At 41.3% G+C, this 13,830-nt stretch overlaps 1 non-coding gene across 1 annotated transcript; it reads right to left on the bottom strand.

Moving 5' to 3' along the window:
• Nucleotides 1–403: 403 nt before the first annotated feature.
• trnar-ucu (transfer RNA arginine (anticodon UCU)) lies at nt 404–494 on the bottom strand. Its single transcript is given in 2 exon segments — nt 404–439; nt 458–494. It is a non-coding gene; the product is annotated as a tRNA-Arg (tRNA).
• Between the last annotated feature and the right edge of the window lie 13,336 nt (nt 495–13,830).

Raw genomic sequence — 13,830 nt, 5'->3', positions numbered from 1 at the left:
CAATAATGCACAAGTAGCTCTGTCTTGCGAATCTTGGAACTGTCCATTGGACGTACACGGCGTCAGTCGTCAAGAAATGTCAAACAAGGAATGCCCACAACGATGGTGGGATAGAAAGCCACGGGTGCAAAATACAACGGCTTAGTAGTCCATGGCCTTAAGTACAAGGCCACCTGATCCAGCTGTTCCCGGAGATGCAACTGACACGGAGGGGGACTGGTACAGTGACAGTGGCTAGGAAAAGAAGCAGCGTATGAGGTCTTGATAGTCAAGCAAGGATTTGGGACAAAGTTGGCATTCCAGAAAAGTAAGAAGTGAAGGCATCAGCGAGGCACTTGACTGCAAGATACCTCTGGCTGTCACGAGGAAGCCCAGCAAGCTCTAAGTTTCATGAAGTGAGCACTGACTCTGGTGGGACTCGAACCCACAACCTTTGAATGACCACTGCCCTTTTCACTAGAAGTCCAACGCGCTATCCATTGCGCCACAGAGCCACTTGTCACCATACTGTTCTGCACGCCTACTGATGACGGGGCATCTCAGCGTGCTTGTAGAAGTAGCATTTTCAGATGTGTTTTTTAATCCCTGTCTCGCTGATATTGACACAAAAGGAAATGATGGGTTCTTCTTTTAGATAATGCGGCTCATGTTGACTTGACTGTGAGGGGAAGTATTTGTCAAGCACACTGTCTGTGTCTGTCTGGCTGTCTGTGTGTGTCTGTGCTTGTGTGTGTGTGTCTCTGTGTGTGATGTGGGACAGTGCCCTGTCTGAGTGCCAAATATATTATATTCCCACCATTGTTGCAGCAAGATTGTGTAACCCATATATGAATTTAAGCTTTGTGTATGGCTCCGGAGAGGACAGGTACAGTAGTTCTGTGCAGGTGATTTTTAGAAAAACATTTTCATCCAAGGACATAGAAAGAACATAATGTAAGACACAGGAGACGTGTGTGTTAAAGTTTGAGGTACCTCATTACCATCATCTAGTTGCCCAGAAACCAAAGGGAGTCCTCTTGTATATGATAGCAAGTTCTTTAGAAAAACTTTAGATGTGTCTTGCCCAGTGACCATCTCCGGAGCGCTTCGTTGTAGCTCAATAAACTTTTTTGGTATTATTTCAGTTAAATCAGGTCCTGATTATTCCTTGTCCGCCTGTTTATTGAGGGAGTAAAATTTGTCCCTATTAGTGCGTCTGTGTCTGTGTCTCTGTGTGTGTGTGTCTGTGGAGGGTTGACATTTTTGATATCCATAACATCAGAGCAGATGAGCTGAACATGTTTCTCATTATGCACACTGGGCACACTATATTGAATAGCGATAACACTACACACATATGAACACCAAATTATTGCTGAATCTATAGTTATGTTAACTCTGAAAATGATAAAATGATCATCTGAAACACACAACAATAAAGCAACGAACATCATTCCACAAAGCAAAGCGAGCACATACAAGGATACTGTAAATTGTAACTGTACGCATACACTAATGTACAAGCACAATGACCATGAACTCAGACCCAATTCTTGGTGGGGGGGGTTTAAGACTAGAAAAGTCACTGGTGCCATCACTGGTATACATTGATTACAGATCGGGCCCTGTGTTCAGTGTGGCCACTGCTACCTACCTACATACCAGAGGAGGCTGGTGCATAGAGGTGCGAGAGAGCAGTTCTGGATCAAACACACCTGCTGCTGCGCTCTGCTCTCCAATGCGCACTGCAGGTCAGTCTCAGGACCAGACAGTGCGCAGTAAGTTGACCATTGAAATACTCTTGCTGTGCTGGATTTTATTTCTGCTATGACACTGACAATTTGATGAATGGTGATAGCTAGTTTAGGGTTACCATACATCAGAGGAGGCTGGTCCACAGAGGCAGAGGAGGTTGCTCCTCCTCTATCTTTGAGTGTTTAGCTGTTACTGTTTCTTCAGTTATATTTGTACTATATTACCTTGTTATAGTGTTAAAATGTATTTTCATTTAATAGTGTGGTTTTTCAAAGTAAATACTTTTTATATACATTAATCATATTAACTAAAACAAATATGATTTTCTTTTTAGTAAAAATAATACTAATCGTTAATGTTATTTATTGTTTGTTATTGATTGTTAAAAAAATATGTTTTAGCTCACAAGTTTTTGTGTTCTTTTCTTGGTAAATCATTTTAGCACCTTTTTGCCATGTATTGAACAAATAAGTGCTGTTTTTTATTAGACCTATTTGTATATATTTGCACAGTATATAATGTTACATAAGGGTCCAGGGATTGAATGTTACACTCATAACTTATTGTTCAGACATTAATACATAGATTTTGTTTTGCATGTAAATACTTGTTTGACGTCATAACACTTTGTTGTAAAAGGTACTTCTTAACATACAGTGTTAAAGATGCATTCTAGTGATGTTGGGGGGAGTTGTGTACCCATTCTCTCCAGTCAGGCATTTTCTTTATTTTTGCATATTAAGGGGAACCTATTTTGTTCACTAATACCATTCCCTCTTGCACTGAACACATGCTCAAGGAATGTGTCCATATTGAAGCACTTTTGGGGGTGAGGCGGGTGGAAAAGTTGTCTGTATTGTCTTGTGTTCATGGCAAGAAGGCATCACCGTTGTCTATTGTGTTCATTTTAAAATACATTTGTCACTAGCAAATGGTAGCAAATATGGTGGTACATTAATGCTGGATTGTTATGAATAGCCCAGCTTATCCTTGTAATTTGCTTCAATCTTGACTTACAAACTGAGTTTTTAAAACCAATTTTAAAAGCATGCCCCCAGACCCCCCTAGCAGACCTCTCTGTAATAATCATGGCCTCCTTATGGCCCCCGCCCCATTTTCAAAATCCTAGAATCAGTGAAATGATTTTTGTCCTGTTTTTCATGTTGTACAGAATTGATTTCTTATTATCATGGTTGTACAGTAAACTGTCCAATTTATTAATTCGGGACCGTTTAGCCTGGAGCTTAGGCTCACTCATATCTTCCTCTTGAAAGTGGCGACTGCAGACGATAGTATGAGGGGTTATGCTGAACTGCTCACACCAAATATTTTGTATCCACTTTTTGAGAGTATCTTCCATGGTAGGGAAAGTATGAAAAGAAAGCTCAACACGCAGTTGAACTAGAGGAAGCCTCACGCAGCGGGACATCTGATACCCCACTCCCCCGCTGTTATTGTGAAAATGGTGCGGTCGAAACACTTGGCCAGTCAGATGTGCGGAACACACTGATGTGCATTTTGCAGCTCAGCAAAGCGGAAACTGACTAGCGAGTCAAAATGCCTCACCAAAGGCAAAAATCAGGGGACAGAGAGGAAAAGGAATCGAAAGAAGCAGAGAGGCAATGGCCACATTTCTTGCAAGGCATGAACACCAGGTATGATAGGCGAAGCTGAACATGGCAAAAGTGAGGAGCTGGTAGACTCGCAAATAAAACGTCAGCTAGAAAGCTTAACCTTTAAGTAACGTTAGCACATTCACTTCACTAGATAAGAAAAAAAAACACTGCTTCACTGGCCATGAGAAGGGCTGTGTACCAACCCGGTATTAAACGGGCCCCGGTGCTAAATGATTAAAGACTGTAGTATTGATGAGCTCCGACGTTACGGTTCTTTTGAACGTGTCGGTGTCATTGGAAATCACGCAGCTGCAGCCGCTGCTCTGCTCTGTCGGACTGACACACACACACACACACACACACACACTATGGCAGGGATGGCGAACCCGTAATGCAACGTCTGAATTTCAGTGTGAATACATACACAATAAAATAGCACCCTTCCCAGTAGCTAGAAATACCACGCATTAGGCTGCTATGGGTTAGATCATGGGTTTTCAAACCGGTCCTGGAGTACCCCCTGCCCTGCTGGTTTTTGTTCCAATTTAGGTTGTAATTACTTAATTGAATGGTATATTGCTTTGTTAGGTCAATTAAGGATTCAATTAAGCAATTTAAGACCTCAGTTGCAGTGAACATTTTGTCAGGGTTCACATCGCAAAATGTGAGACAAATTCACCTCCATTTGCGATGTATTTTCTTCATCGATTCGCTGATTCTGCGATGCATTAAAATACGTTTTTCCGTCCCAAATCAAGCATCGAAAATGCGTATAAGCAATGCTGAGGTACCTCCCCTTTAAGATACGCGTATTTTTTTTATTTTATTGTGACGCCCGAGAGGCGGCCCGCACTCCGTGCCCTGTTACCCGAATCCCGTCCCTCATTGGCCAGCGGGTCTGTCACTCATACAGGGCAGGGCTGTAGCTTTCCAATTACACCAGACACGCCCATATCCGAGTACTTGGCTGCGCTGCGGGTTTGTGTGAGAACAAATAATCACCACTTTTGATAATTGGTAGACCAATTTAAGTTGCTAATCAAGCAACTCGTGTTGCTAAGCAAAATTATATTTGATTAGCATAACTACTATGCAAATTTGAGACAACAAAATGTACGCTGCAGTTGGAACAAAAACCAGCAGGGCAGGGGGTACTCCAGGACCGGTTTGAAAACCACTGGGTTAGACGATTGCACTGACTCCTTTTTTCACACGCAAAATTACATCGAGAGCAACAGACATGGACGGTCACTACTACTGAGTTCAGGCAATAATTATTATGCATGCTATTTAAAGTCGTTCACATTGTCTGGCAAACCCAGCGGATTGTACATCACGCATCACACTCCCCTCACACAGACGCACACAAAGAAAGATATAGAGAGACACAGAGAGAGACAGATAGAGAGAGAGAGAGCGCTACAGTAATTAACGGAGCACAAGAGGTGGCCGCCGAGGCCACACAAAACACGACAAAGTCAGCACAGTTTCCAAATCGACCCTATTATTTAAAATATATTCAAACTCGGCATTTACGTTTTCAAAGGAGCACAATCTGCCGGTTGTCGTGGTTGGATCGATCCATAATAATGCTAACAATGTTCCAATTTACCAACTTACATAGCTAGCTAGCGTTAACTAATTTTACTCAGATCAGTGTAATGTGTGATGCGCTGCATCACTACACTGCATGCTAACGCCCGCAGTTTCACGCAGCAATGACGCAGTGACACAAATGGAACTGGCTGGCACTTATTCTGCTCGGTGATATTCTTGGTTGTTCCATGGTGGTGCTAAAGTGGGGCTGTAGCCTAACCAAGCCATACCCCGCCGCCACCCCTGACGCTGTGCAAGATTTCTATGAGGGCAATTATTGCTGTGAGTGACCTAGACAGATGTCATCATGGGCAGACTCTCTCTATATATATTTTTTTTCACAATAATTCATATTGTCTTGTGCATCATAATAATTGTAACCAGGTGGCTGATGTGTACACTCTACCCTTGGCTAAATTACTGACCATGCCACTCGTTTCGCCCAAATAGTTTTAGATATAATGCGCACAACTCAGGTTTCCCCCTACAAGATCTTTTTAATCAAATAAAAGTAAGCAGAGACCGGAATAAATTGTACAAAATGTTTAACAGTTTATTACAAGCAAAAATCCAAGAATAAAAGCAGGATATGCAATAAACGATTCAATAATTATTCATCTTAAATGCCACAGGCGAACTGGGGTTAGTGAAGTAAAATAAACAAATAAACCACACTACAAACCAAACTCTAAATGTGAAAACAAATCGTGATCATTGTAACAACTCAACTCCAAAAAAGAAACCATTCAAATAAGAAACCCCAACTACCCGTTCACCAAGTGGCAATTAGACAGATGACTTTTAAAACTATTGTACGTTACAAATCATAATATAACAATAGTTTAAAGATGGATAAAAACAAAGAAAAAAATACATAAAATCCATTGTCAGCATGATTAAACAAAAGTTACCTAAAATGCAGTTTAAATCCAGTTACCTCGGGGAGGACAGGTATGCAGAGCAGCTTCCTTCATCCAAATCCTGTCACAGAGTTAGATGAGTTGGGAGCTGTGAACACAGGTGGGACTTGATAGGGGTGGGACACTTTCCTGGTTTTCTTCTATTTTTACCCCTGTCAGAGATCCCAGTTTAATACTAATGTCTAATCAGATTAATCTGTGTCCCAGTCTCCCTCTTTCATATGATATGCAAGTATTACTGATGTAACAAATATCATTTTATTTTCTAGAAAGGGGTGAGGTGACACATTAGCTGACTAAAGTAGGTAGAAACTTTTTTTTTTTAATCTATGTACTATTTGTCAATAGTGAAGTCATGCTGGATTCCAAGACGTGTCTCAGGCTGCCCTCTGACAGAGAAGGAGCTTATTAAGGGCATGTGTTGTGTGCAGGGTATTGTTATTGTTGTATTGCTATGACCAGCAGTACATATTGTGATATTGTGGAGCAGTGTAGCACAGTCACTCAGAGATGGCTCACACTCTGGGCCCTCATTCACCACAGCCCAACACTATAATGGGGATCCCAGACTGATGGGTAGTGGCAAAATAAATCAGTTTTCTGTTGGTCTCAGTGTAGGATGTTGTTAATATACACTGCACTGCTGGGTTTACAGGTCACAGTGAGTGTCTCTCCTGGCTGAACAGATTTCACTGATGGAGTCTGAGTCACAGTATACTGTCCGCTGGATTCTGGAAACGAAGAATAAAAATAATGCTTACATATATATGTAATATACATGAAAACAATCTGATTTGGTCTATGAGTTTGATGTGTGCCTGTTTAGATATTACAAAGAAATACATACAAAATGGAAATAATAAAATCAAAATAATTCCCACCCTGAGTGCATAGTGTCCAGATGAACATGGTGATGAAAGTCATTGTTGATGTGTATTGTGTTGGCATGAAGGGCAGCTGTCGGTCATGAAGTGTTAAACTCACAGGCTGTAAACACTCCCAGAGCACTGAAGCATGTGCTGCCGGTGCCAAGTGTCTCGTTGTCGGACCTGCTGCATGGATTCCCCAGATCACCGCTACCTGTCACCCCTGTCTCAAGTTTTGTGGTTTCCCTTCTAATAATTTCATTCTTTTCTTTCTTCAAATGTACTTAAACCAAGGAGTACAGTTTTTGAACCATTCAAGACGATTTTATTAATTTTCCTTTTTAAAAAAAAACTGGTGGTTCAGTTAATTTGCTACAGAAATTCGATACCCTCTCAGTAATGTTGTGTAGATTGCTAAATGGAGAGTCTTTGACAGCATAAACATATTAACTGTGTAGTGGTGCACCTCAACAGCTTAACAAGCTTTCCATTTCCATTTTCAATATAAGAAGCAGAATGTGCTCACAGGGCTCCCCAATTATTGACATTTGAGGCCAGAGGAGTAAATTGATGCACATTGAATGTCATATTTTTTTCTCCATAAAGGATCTGAACACGAATTACAAATTCTACAAGGATAAGGGCAGCAAAATGAGTATCCCGCGTATCAATTTCACTTTCTAACAATATATGCATTGGTTGCACAAGCAGAGCAAATTGAGCATTATTTAAGAAGCATCTTTCAATCACAAAGGCAACATGTTCCCTATGACCCACTGGGCTTTGGAAAGCTGTTCCTCTGCTCTATATCGGACCTCCGGATCATTTGTTTGTTGCTAATTGATTGGTATAAGCCCCAGGTGTGTACAATCCCCCAGGAAATTATATACTAGGCTGCAATTTAGTGCGTATCCTGCACTTGTGTTGCAATCTGACCCAAAGGGCAACACCTTTGAGTTACTAACTTAATCCTGTACCAATGTTTACATATTAGATAACTTTCACCATCTGCTGTCAGAGAAACAATGCACTATGTTTGGCAAAGCACTACGCTATGTACAGAACACACTTATTCCTGGGTAGCTGCTGCCATGCTGGAACAGGCTGGCACACAAAATCAGGCGCCTGCAAAACAGTTTATATGTTATTGCTCAACTGTCATAAATTGTAGAATACATGATCTCGATAAAAGCTCAGACATTTATCACACAGGGCAAGCCAGCTAAGCGATGAAAGGAACCATAACCATTTAATGTGCCTTTTCACAATTGCTGGCGCTCTGTGCCACGATCAGCCGTGTTCAGCCAGCATTAATGACACAGGCCGCTTGTCTAGAACGGCAACATGAATTGAGCACCATCAGAGTAAACAGACAGTCGCAGTGCGGGGGCTTCTGTAGACTTTCACAATTATCCGAATTTACTTTTCTCACTTGAATTCTGTGCTCTCTATATTATCGCTGGATCCAGGGGACTGGGGACAGTGCTGGCTCAGTACCGGTACACTGTGTGTGTGTGTGTGTGTGTGTGTGTATGTGTGTGTGTGGGGTGGCGGGGGGGGCGTGCTGGGCATCCCAGGTGCTGCTGTCTTAGACCGAGGTGGAGCCCGAGTGGTAGTCTGACGTCACCTTCTCTGTGGCACTCGTCACTTCCTTAGTTATTGTCATCATCGCCGCTGCTGGGGAAACTCTCCACTTTAAAAGTGTCATTGTCCTCACCATACCTGGAGAAATAAAATAAAACGGTTCAGAATGGTTACTGGAAATCAGGGTGTGTGCCCTGCGCTGAAACCAAACACAAGAAAGGACGAGAGTGAAAAGGAAGAAAGGGAAATAAGGAGAGAGAAACGCTCACCTGCACCACAGCTCTCCAGGGTCGACCCATAGTGAGCGCCCAACAAACCAAATGGCCCATCCCTAGCTCCATAATATCACTATCTATATCATATATGTTTGCTTATATATTGACTTAAATACGGTGTTGCTTATTTATGGTGTATGCAACTGTGTTAAAGGATTTATGTACAAGGTTTCTTCAGTTTAATCCAGTACCCCCCCCCCAATACCAAATGGCCCATCCCTAACTGCACAATATCACTCTATACGTTTACTTGTATTTTAACGTAGCTTATTTATGGTCTATGCAACTGTATTTAAGGATTGATACACACGTTTTCTTGTCTTTTGGCTTTGTTTTAGGATTATACTCACGTTTAATGATGCTCTGGTCACTCCACAGACTGCCTCTGTTGTCTGCTGCAAGTGGTACATTCGATTACATCTTGACGTGCGCTAGTAGCGATCGTTTCCAGTACATTTCTATATAAAATACTACCGGAGTTAGGCTGGAGGACACAAACCGAACGCAACCGCTGGCACATTGTCAGTTGCACGCATTCGTGAAACTAGCGCACCGAATAGCGCACCAAGGAAAAATCTGAGGATTTAAATCGTAACAGCTGTAAAACGTAAGATAATATGCACTAGCCACACGGACTAGTTCTAGAGAATCTGTACTGGTCCGCAGCGAGCTGCACTAGCCATTGGCAAGCGGGCTCGCGTTAAGATCGACCCCTGTAGTAGAACAGTGTGTCTCTATGGTTACCTATGTAGAAGCCCCAGTATAGACCAGTGTGTCTCTGGTCTATTAGATGGACTGTATTATAGAGTTAGACTTATAATTGTCACATTGTGCCAAATGTTGTGTCAAACGTAGTGAGAAGTCTGTTAATTATACAGTAGTCAAGCTGGCTTGCATTAGTCAGTCACTAGTCAGTGGGAACTGTTTCTCTTTGGGTCTAGTCCAGTATGGTCCTGCCTATGACTAGTCTATTGTTGAATGGATTGTTGTTTTAATGAGGGCTCAGATTCTAGTCCAGTTGATGTTCTACTCTCAGACTTTTGATTTTAAAATGTACTTTTCACGTTGTGCCTCAGAATGCTCAGGAGTATATGAATCAGATGTGAATTGATAATGAAACAATGATTGGTAAAAATCGATGAAGATCGATGGTTCCATGTTTATGAAATGTTTTGATTCTTGAAGGCAATGTCACTCAATGTGTGTGACTTCTTAATAATGAGTATTACAGTTCAGGCCAAATGGCAGCTGGAATTTGAATACTCTGTATTTCATGTGTTTTAAGTGGTATTGTTCAAATACAGCACATTTAGAAGCCTGAATGATGCAGCAAATTGACAAAACATTGAGTGACAGTGAGTGCAAATTAAATAAGAAATAACAAAGTTTGTTACAGTTTTAAATAATACAAATTGACAATATTTTCAACAATTTTCTTTTCCTGACACACTGGTCTATACTGGGTCTACTACATAGGTAACCATGGAGACACACTGGTCTATACTGGGGCTACTACATAGGTAAACATAGAGACACACTGGTCTATACTGGGGCTACTACATAGGTAACTATAGAGACACACTAGTCTATACTGGGGCTACTACATAGGTAACCATGGAGACACACTGGTCTATACTGGGGCCACTACATAGGTAACCATAGAGACACACTGGTCTATATGGGGCTACTACATAGGTAACCCAGGGCTCTACAGTGTGAGCGTTATGCTCGAATTTGTGAGTGAAAATAATGTTGTGCGAGTGTGAAATACAATTTGGGCGCACAGTGCATATACAATATTTGAACTCTATAAGTAAATACTACATTGACAGGATTTTGATAATAATTATATTTTACACTAATCATTATTACGTTAGAAAATGTGGGAAATGTAGTTCGGTTGTGGATTGTCGCAATTAACGGAGCAGGCAATGAAAACTACAAGAACCGTGAATGACGTTCATGACCCAGTGCTGCAGCGGTACATTTGGTACGACATCCAATCACCTACCATCTGGCGTTAGCCGCCTCGTCATTAAAACACACTTACAGATACAGTAGTACTCAGCGACAGCGGGGCTGCCAACGACTTAGCGATAAAGTTGATTAAAATCGAATAAAATCTTAAAATGTAATTAATCGTCGATTACTTGGGTCTACCTGGGGCGCAGCTACTAGAAAAAACCTTGAGAGAGGCAACAGCTTCACCCGTGGAAAGTAAAGGAGCACTTTACATTGAATTTACACTGGAGAGTTTGCTGCAACATGTGCACGGGTGAACTCACACGGTGCGGGCACAATGACACAGAAAACTGAAGAGACGCACTGGAGCCGATGGCAGGATGGAGACATTCAGCTGGTACATTTCTGGACCGAAAACTTGTCCATTAAGGATGGCACAGTGGACCCGTTTAAACCATACAAGTACTCAACCTTTCTGTTACTTGAGTTACACCTAGTTTCTTTCTTACGGTGGCCCTGAAGTGCAACTGCTGAAAAAATAAAACAGCAGCTGCGAGATTTGCAGTGGCTGTGAGATTTGGAAGTGCTGAAAAATTTATTTTGTAATAATTATCTGAATCTCAGCCAATGAGTTCCTCATCCACCTAACAGACACTCATACAAGACAGTGTCCTAGTCCTGCGCTCTTGTTGGGAAGGATATATCACAAGAACCATCTTAAATTACCCACTGTTCTAAAACTTACTATATAAGGACCTACCTCGCTCTCCTTGTTTGTTGGGTAGAAAGATTGTGGTGGTTTTGACTGTGTTAATATATATATATATATATTTTAAGGATTGCTTGCGTTTTTGATTTGGACTCTTACTGAGAACCCTAATTTTGTGATTGAACCTGGACTGGCTGATGACCCACTGCCTACTGATTTGGACAAACACTTTCACAATGTCAGAGAAGCCTTTGTGTTTGATCACTTTGTAAACTTAAGTGATGGTAAACCTGGACCCCACCGGACCTCACTTTCGCAGCCCCCCAGCTCCCCCGGACCTCACTTCATCAGCATCAGGTCTATACTGGGGCTTCTACATAGGTAACCATATGTAACGAGGAGTTAATAAATGTCCTGCTGTTGTAGGGGTTCTAAGCTAGATATCTTGGATGGATGAGAAACTAAAGGATCTAAGTCCGCGCCCCCAACACAGTTTGTCCCTATACCCCCCAAATTTGAGGTATGTGCCCATCCTGCGTTATATATTTTTTTACATACCGAAGTATAGCTGTGACCTAATTTGGCAAAGTAGGGTTCAAGATTTAAATTCACAATGGCTACCTGAACTAACAGTAATGGGGCACACAAAAAGTAAACAGAGAGGATAACTAAACTATTCCTACCCTCCCGAATCTTACAGGACAGGCGAGACACCCCTACACCAAGATACTTATACAATAGAAAAACTATGGTCATGCTATGCTTCAAAGAAAGAAAATGCTATTGCTGCTTACTTGCGTTTTTCCCTTTTTACCTTCTCTGATCACAATGCTTTTTGACAAAAACACAGGTGCAGGTGCACCCTGCGCTATCCTTTGCCCGAGCTTTGTCCAGGAAATCTCACTGTAGTCATCTTAGTTCAACGCGGGCTCTCCTTAACTGCGTGTCACACGGGTCCCGTTCACTTTGCACCTAGAACAGTCTCTTCTAAAAAAAAACTTGAAAAGATACACAATTCCAGGCCAGTGTTCAAAAACAAAGTTCATTGTTTTCATATAAAAAACATGTTTATTTCCTCTGCACACTACACAGCTCCAATTTGCACACTCAACTAATCATGGCGACTACTCTTCCCGAACTACAGCCCACCCTTTTTCTCGAGAAAGCTACATTCCGATTGGACAGCAGGTTAGGCGATTCAGTAATTCAGTTGGTTTGCGAAGCCATCCATTACATTAGACCTCTCTGGTGTTCTTAATGTAACAATACCGTATTCTGAACAAAGTAGTATCCCTTACAGTATCCCCCCTGTTGAAAACCTGCTGAATTAATACAGGTTATATATCAAAACATTCAAGGCAATTTCAGGATACCTTTTAAGGGGTCTGTGATCTATAATGACAATACACTGCATATTTTTTGTAAATACCCTTCTATTAAGCTTACTGGAAGTGTACCCTTGTTATATCTCTAGGAGCGTCTCACAACAGGGGAATCCTCCCTCTCTAGCTCTAGATCATCCAAGGGTTCTGGTTCCTGCCCATCTAGAATTCCCTCTGTGTGTTTGTGACTCTACACACAGAGACGCACTGTTCTGTACTGGGGCTTCTATATAGCTAACCATAGAGACACACTGGTCTATACTGGGATTACGTAACCATAGAGACACACTGTTCTATACTGGGGCTTCTACATAGGTAACCATAGAGACACTGTTCTATACTGGGGCTTCTACATAGGTAACCATTAGTAATTTTACGTATTAGTCCTTTTATTCCCTGGAAGATAGCACTTCACAGCATTTGATCATGCTTCTTGTGTTACTAATACTTGTATTATTGATTGATTTCCCCCTTGCTCCCTTTCCCGTAACCCTTGACTGTGACCTTACATCTTGACAGCACTTAGCTTTTACGTTCCAGGATGTATGACCTAACTTACTGTACTTACCTGTGTAAATTGGAAGTTGTAAAATGTATTATATTTTGAATTGCTTTGTACAATGTAAATTTGTATTTGTAATATTTGATGCCTTAACTGTATTCTTGCAATTTGTATAGCACTGGATAAGGGCATCTGCCAAGAAATAATAATAATAATAATAATAATAATAATAATAATAATAATAATAATAATAATAACAATAATAATAATAGCCATAGAGACACACTGGTCTGTACTGGGACAAGGTAACCATAGAGACACTGGTCTATACTGAACTGATGCTGGTCATGAAATGTACCCTGTGATGAGGTGTGCGTGATGGTAAAGCAGTAGCTCTTTTGGAGTATCAGGGCTCATAGTGTTGCATTTTTGCGGAGTTCTTCAACACAGGTTTGTATTTCACTATCATGTTTACTTTAAATAGCTCAGAGAAATGTCCTTTATTTAGAGCTTCTCTGAGACCCCTGATTGGAATTCACTGCTTTGTGCAGTACATCAGAATGTCAGTCACAGCTTTAATCACAATTCCTCTCAAATAAGCCTTCCTGGAATCCCGATTTAACCGATTAAAAATGTTTCTGTGTGGCTTTGTCTGTAACCTTCGGATGGACAGTACCAATTGCT

The sequence above is a fragment of the Amia ocellicauda genome, chromosome 12 (genome assembly GCF_036373705.1).
Source record: "Amia ocellicauda isolate fAmiCal2 chromosome 12, fAmiCal2.hap1, whole genome shotgun sequence".
NCBI classification, from domain to species: Eukaryota; Metazoa; Chordata; class Actinopteri; order Amiiformes; family Amiidae; genus Amia; species Amia ocellicauda.
This window is presented reverse-complemented; position numbering and strand designations above follow the sequence as displayed.